The sequence below is a fragment of the Durio zibethinus genome, chromosome 25, assembly GCF_047325235.1.
Source record: "Durio zibethinus cultivar Kanyao isolate XHJ-2024 chromosome 25, ASM4732523v1, whole genome shotgun sequence".
In the NCBI taxonomy this organism is placed as follows: Eukaryota; Viridiplantae; Streptophyta; class Magnoliopsida; order Malvales; family Malvaceae; genus Durio; species Durio zibethinus.
Window position 1 is genome coordinate 1,187,491 of NC_143186.1, and position 7,390 is coordinate 1,194,880.

Here is a 7,390-nt window from a genome sequence, read left to right on the forward strand (position 1 = left end):
GGTGGTCGAAGCATGTGCCAAGACCAAGGTTCAACATGTCTTGATGGTGTTTAAGGCATGTGTATGTGTCACAGTCTGCAAGCTGGTCTATGCTTAAAGATTCTAGCTGGATAAGGTATGATAGCCAGGGGGACCAGGCCATAAGGCCTACTGGAGGCCTAAGTTGTAGGGAACTAGCTTGAAACATTGGTATGCACAGTGATCCCAAAACAATGGTATCGATAGTGATCAAGACTCTATAGTCTCAAGCATAGTGTTTAGGTTTGACAGAATGGAGCTTGGCCCACGTGTGGGTGCTAGTGAGCAATACGTAAAGACAGTCAAATCGAGGTGCTAGCACTAATGATCAAGGTGCTAGCACTAATGATCAAGGTGCAGGCACATGGTTAGACCTAGGTACGGGCACGCCCAAACATAGCCATGGTTTGAATCAAATTTATAGGCTTCTAAAAGGCCAGTACTACAGGACAATGTTTGACAAGCTAGAATTATGCTGAGCACTTGAGTTTTGTAGGCTGACTCAAGCAAGTAGATTCAATTCCTTGTCCAAGGGCGCATTGAGTTTGGGTTAAAATCGAAGCCATTGACACACACATTGAGCATCATTTGGTGTTGATGGTGAATGAAGGGCAGATAAGTGCCTTAGGTGGGAAGGTTATGGTACACATGACACACCAAGTGCCAGTATACACCAAAAGAGTGTCCAAGGCAACAACCCGCACCAAGTGCTGGTATCTGCCAAGGAGATGTCTAAAGCCCAACCCGCACTAAGGGCCCACTTATGTAGATAATGGTCGAGGTAAGTGTACCTACCAAGTGTCGACATCTGGCGATGGTGTCTGAGGAAACATCCCACTCATACCAAGGGCCTAGCATCTGATGATGGTGTCTGAGGCAATAATAATCTAGTATCTGGTGATGTTGTCCAAGGTAACAAGCACCTGCACCAAAGGCCAAAGTGTGATGGCAATAGGAGTTTGAGGCAAGTTCCTACACCAAGGACGAGCCCATCCCTATAATAAATACCACAGGCATTCAATTATCATTTACTTAAATGCTAGATTGAGGGATGTCATCTCCTAGGTGAATTAGTTGTAACGGAGAACACCATTCATCCCCAACCCTAGAGGGGGTGCGATGTAAAAAAATGAAGTAAGAGGGCTTTGGTGGGTGGGAGGAGGGATGAATCGAAGCGACAAAGGGTTCAATCTCAGTTAAGCATGGCAGTAAGGCCACTTTACCATTTACAATACTTGATCACATATTTAATCGTCTACAAAGGATTCTACCCACTACTCAGTGGGAATTGAACTCTAACGAGGCTTGTGCGACTTGTCTGCCATTGGGGGTACACCTACGACACATGGCTTTATGGGTCGACAGTCGAGCAGTAGGCGCATGCATCACTTCTAACTTAGATTTTGACATAGAGGTGTTTAATCATAATCCAACACACAGTAGCTTTACGCCACTGGCTTTTCAACCCAGCGCTATGACCAATTATCCAAATCAAAAATTCCTCTTGTACTAGGTTTAATTACTATTGCGATGCTGCCATTGATAGGGTAAAACTAACTTGTCTCATGATGTCTTAACCCAGCTACCATTCCTAATTAGAGGGTGAATAATCCAAAAATTGGTGAATTTTGCTTTGTAATGATAGGAAAAGCCGACATCGAAGGATCAAAAAGCAACATTGCTATGAATGCTTAGATGCCAAAAGCTAGTTATCCTTGTGGTAACTCTTTTGACACCTCTAGCTTCAAATTTTGAAGGTCTAAAGGATTAATAGGCCATGCTTTCATGGTTTGTATTCATACTAGAAATCAAAACCAAATGAGCTTTTACCCTTTTGTTCCATAAAAAATTTCTATTCTATGAGCTCATTTTAGGACACCTATGTTATCTTTTAATAAATGTGTCACGTAGCCAAATTTCCCACCTGACAATGTCTTCTACCCAAATCAACCAATCGAGGCTGACCTTGGGTCCAAAAAAAAGGGTCGTGCCCTGCTTTTGATTCATAGAATAAGTAAAATAACATTAAAAGTAGTGGTATTTCAATTTCACTTGAGGGCTCCAATTTATCCTACACCTCTCAAGTCATTTCACAAAGTCAAACTATAGTCAAGCTAAATAGGGTCTTCTTTCCCTATTGATCCCACCATGCATATTCCCTTGGGTATGGTGTCACTGGATAGTAGACAAAGATAGTGGGAATCTCATTAATCCATTCATGCACATCACTAATTTTATGACAAGGCACCTAGCTACCTTAAGAAAGTCATAGTTACTCCTACTATTTGCTCGTGCTTGGTTGAATTTCTTCACTTTGACATTCAGAGCACTGGGCAAAAATCACATTCGTGAGCATCCATAAGGACTATCACAATGCTTTGTTTTATTTAAATAGTTAGATTCCCCTTATTTATACCAGTTTTGAGTCGACTGTTTATCACTTGAGGGAACCATTCTCAGTCTATCCCTTGACCAGCATACAGTGACCCATTCTCATCTTGGAAGTAGCTCAAGCAGTGCATCAATTACTGATGGGTTTGGGACTGGGACCCTTGTGCCCAGCCCTCAAAGCCAATCTTTTTTTTGAGGTTATGAATCCATTTCGCCAACTTCCCTTGCCCACATTGTTCATTCAACAAGAGGTTGTTTACCTTGGAGACCTAATGCGATTACGAGTACGATTGGGCATGGACAGCTCTTGATCCTCTAGATTTTCAAGTGCCACTGGGGGTGTAGTGGACACCACTTAACGTTCAATGCTCTTCAAGGTACTGGACTCTACCTTTGGTTGAGTTGTTTCCAAGGTGGATAAGCTGTTAAATAGAAAAGATAACTCTTCTTAATGCCCCCACTAATGTCTTCGAACCCCCTAACATTGTCGTCAACCATCACATCCCAATTCAAGAATTTTAACTTGATCCCTTTTTGAAGCTCATGTCAAATGTGCTATCGAATGAGCTTCCCCCATCTCTTAGGATTGACTAACCCATGTGTAAGTTTCATTCACAAGGAAGCTTTCACCTTTTCGACCTTTAAAGTTCTTATTTGAATATTTGCTGCTACCACCAAGATCTGCATCAATAGCTACTCCGCTTAGTCTCGCACCCCAAAAGTTACAGTGGCCACTGTGCCTTCCTACTCATCGATGCCCTTACCCTGAGGGTCGGGTATAGGTTGTACACTTAAGTGCCATCCATTTTTAGGGCTAGTTAATTTGACAGGTGAGTTATGACACACTATTTAGCAGATTTCAACTTCCATGAGCACCATCTTGTTATCTTAATCGACTAACACCCTTTATTGATTCTAGGATAACGTGCAGTTAGGCACCATAACCCAGCTTTTCGATTTATCTTGCATCATCAGTTTTACATACCAAAAATAGCCCACTTGGAGCTCTTGATTTTATGGCGTGGCTCAACGAAGTAGTTGTGCCATCCTCTTATTTAAAAATTGAGAATAGGTCAAGGGCACTGTGCCTCTGATGCCTCTAATCATTGGTTTTACCCGATAAAACTCACCAAAGGCTCCAACTATCCTAAGGGAAACTTAAGAGGGAACTAACTACTAAATAATTTGATTAGTCTTTTACCCCCATACCTAAATTAGATGAATGATTTGCGCATCAGTATCGCTGCAAACCTCCACTAGAGTTTCCTCTAGATTCACCATGCTCAGGCATAGTTCACCTTCTTTCGGATCCCGATAGGCATGCTCACACTCGAACCCTTCTCAAAAGATCAAGGTTGGTCAATGGTGCACTCATGAGGGATTAGACCAATCAACTTCCTTATGCCTTATCGGTTTTCTAGCCTATTGACTCACACACATGTTAGATTTTTTGGTCTGTGTGTTAAGATAGGTCAGATGGGGAGCCTGTAGGCCGATGTCAAGAGCACACAGGTGCTGAGGCACTCTAAGACAAAGTGTACTGCATTCCATAATTATGGCGATGATGTCTCCATGGGCATATCAAAAGCTCGGGCTTAGACCATCATAATGACCCTCATTTATCCATGCCCCAAGCTAATCAATAGATCAGCTCTCACCATTCCACATCGATTGGGGCATATTATCGGCCCCCATGCACTTTCCTCCCAACAATTTCAAGCACTCTTTGATTTTCTTTTCAAAATCTTTTTCATATTTCCCCTGTGGTAATTGTTCACTATTAGCCTCTCACTCGTATTTAGCCTTGGATGGAAATTACTACCTGATTGGGGCTACATTCCCAAACAACCCTAGACGCAGACACTGTTTTGTGGTGCGATAGGGTCTGGGCACAACAAGGCTCTCACCCTTTCTGAAACCCTTTTTTAGGGGACTTGGGCCACTTTGTCATTGAGAATACTTCTCTAGACTACAATTTGGATGTAAGGGGTGCTTGATTCTCAAGCTAGACTTTTCTCAATTTGCTCGTTGTTACTAGGGGCATCTTCGTAAGTTTATTTTCCTCCACTTATTGATATGCTTAAACTCAAAGGGTAATCCAGCCTGACCTAGGGTCACGATGTGAGCATCAACCTAGTGATGCAGGGGGTCCGATAGGGTTTGGATGGATAATGACCACTTGTCACCAAAGATGAGGCATGTCGAGAGCTTGACTATTAATAGTCATGATGCTATCATTGTCGAGGACTCACTTTTAAGACAACCACGACTGACCAGATCACTAAATGCCATCTTTTGTCCTCTCACCCATAGCTGATGGGTGAGGGTTTCAAAAAGCCCAATGATGTATGACACCTAGGTAGGCGTGCCCTTAGCCTAATGGTTTAGGATGCAACTTGCATTCAAAGACTCGATGGTTTATAGGATTCTACAATTCACACCAAGCATCGCATTTCACTATGTTTTTCATCGATGTAAGAGCCAAGATATCTATTGTCATGAGTTGTTTTGGTTTTTCACAACAAAAAGAGTCACAGTGCCACTCGTGCATGGATTATGAATGGGATGGTGATAGTGCATGCACTCTTTTTCATTTCGATTCCTTGGCACGATTCACTCCAAGGGTTTATTATTCAGTCATGAGCGATAATGTTGATTATTTTGCCTCTCCAGACCAAAAGAGGCTCAGGGCATAAAGGCACTCTCACCCACTCGGTGTTTCATTAATGCATTCACAGGTCATTCCTTGAATGGATTTTGACAATGATCCTTCCATCGATTCACCTACAAAAACCATGTTACGACTTCTCCTTCCTCTAAATGATAAGGTCCAATGGACTTCTCGTGATGTCACAGGCAATGAACATCCATGTTGCCATGATCCGAACATTTCATGAAACCATTCAATTGGTAGGAGCGATGAGTGATCGTACAAAAGGCAAGGACATAGTGAATATGAGCTGATGACTCACACTTACTAGGAATTCCTCATTGAAGACCAACAATTGCAATGATCTATCCCTATCATAATGAAATTTCAAAGATTAACTGGGCCTATCAGCCAAGGCATAGACTCATTGAATGCATCAATGTAGCACGCGTGTGGCCCATAACATCTAAGGGTATTACAGGCTTATTATTGCCTCAAACTTCTCTAGTCTAAGAGGCCATAATCCTTTTAAGAAGCTAGCCATGAAGGATCACCTTTATGTAGCTAGTTAGCAGGTTAAAGTCTCATTCATTAACGAAATTAACTTGACAAATTACTCCACTAGCTAAGAATAACCACGCACCACCACCCATAGAATCAAGAAAAAACTCTCAATCTATTAATCCTTACTATGTTTGGACCATATAAGTTTCCCCGTGTTGAGTCAAATTAAGCCACTGGCTTCTCTCATGATGGTGCCATTCTATCAATCCCTTTAAGTTTCAGCCTTACAACCATACTCCCCTTAGAACCCAAAGACTTTGATTTCTCATAAGGTGCTAGCGGAGTCCTAAAAGTAACATCCATTGATCCCTGGTCAACATCATTTATGGTTCAGACTAGGATGGTATCTGATCATCTTTGAGCCCCCAACTTTCATATTTGATTAATGAAAACATCATTGGCAAATGCTTTCATAGTTGTTCATTTTTCATAAATCCAAGAATTTCACCTTTAACTATGACATACGAATGCACCCGATAGTCCCTATTAATCATTACTTTGATCTTGAAGGCTAACATAATAGGATCAAAATCCTATGATGTTATCCCATGCTCCTATTTCGAGCACTCTAATTTCTTCAAAGTAATAGCACTGAAGGAACAAAACAACCAATTAAATCCAAGAGCACATTGTTGGTAGCAAGGATGGGTAGATCAATGCTCACAGTGAGGTGGACCAGATGACCCAACCCTAGTTCCAACTACGAACTTTTAACTACAACAACTTAAATATATGCTATTGGAGCTGGAATTACCACAACTACTGGCACCAGACTTGCCCTCTAATGGATCCTAGTTAACGAATTTAGATTGTACTCATTCCAATTACTAGACTTATAGAGCCCAATATTGTTATTTATTATCACTACCTCCCTATGTCAAGATAAGGTAATTTATGCAACTACTACTTTCCTTGGATGTGGCAGCCATTTCTTAGGCTTCCTTTCTAGAATCAAACCCTAATTTTTTGTCACCTGTCTCTACCATAATAGGCCATTATCCTACCATCAAAAGTTGATAGGGCTAATGCATTGCCAGCATAAAGGTCGTGTGATCCATTGAGTTATCATGAATCATTAGAGCAATAGGCAAAGCCTGTATCAACCTTTTATCTAATAAATGCATCCCTTCTAGAAGTCAAGGTTTGTCACACATATTAGCTCTAGAATTACTATGGTTATCCGAGTAGTAGATACCATCAAACAAACTATAATTGATTTAATGACCCATTCACAGTTTCACTATCTGAATTAGTTTATACTTACACATACATGGCTTAATCTTTGAGACAAGCATATGACTACTGGCAGGATTAACCAGGTAGCATTCCTTTAGGACATTGGCATCGCATGGGCCTCAATGCACCAACCAAGCAGTGAAGAGAGCCAACACAAAGCATAAGTGTCAAGCATATGAAATGTATGGCATTGATGAACAAAGGTCAAGAGGCATGCCCATAAAACAACCTACATATGGAAGCACAAATGAACATCGATGCACCAATGCAACCATGAAGGTTTGGGTGGCACACTTGGGATACATGGCACAATTAAGGCCCAACCCTTAGCCTTTAAGGACATAAGGTGGATGAGGGATAACAAGACATCCGATTTCCATCGATTTAGGTATGCAGCATAGGATCCTGATTGCACCCCTAGGGTACGATGACTACATAGTGGAGATTGAAAAGGATGATGAGTCAATAGTTCAATGCATCGAGCATGGAGCCTGCCAACATATGTAACCATAGCACCACTCATATGCCCAT

At 41.5% G+C, this 7,390-nt stretch overlaps 2 non-coding genes and 1 pseudogene across 2 annotated transcripts; all 3 read right to left on the bottom strand.

The window, feature by feature from the left end:
* Positions 1-1,182: 1,182 nt before the first annotated feature.
* LOC149511433 (25S ribosomal RNA) lies at positions 1,183-4,526 on the bottom strand. The gene has a single exon (XR_016333885.1). It is a non-coding gene; the product is annotated as a 25S ribosomal RNA (ribosomal RNA).
* Positions 4,527-4,758: 232 nt separating this feature from the next.
* LOC149511434 (5.8S ribosomal RNA) lies at positions 4,759-4,914 on the bottom strand. Its single transcript, XR_016333893.1, has one exon. It is a non-coding gene; the product is annotated as a 5.8S ribosomal RNA (ribosomal RNA).
* Positions 4,915-5,170: 256 nt separating this feature from the next.
* On the bottom strand, positions 5,171-6,945 carry LOC149511435 (18S ribosomal RNA; annotated as a pseudogene).
* Between the last annotated feature and the right edge of the window lie 445 nt (positions 6,946-7,390).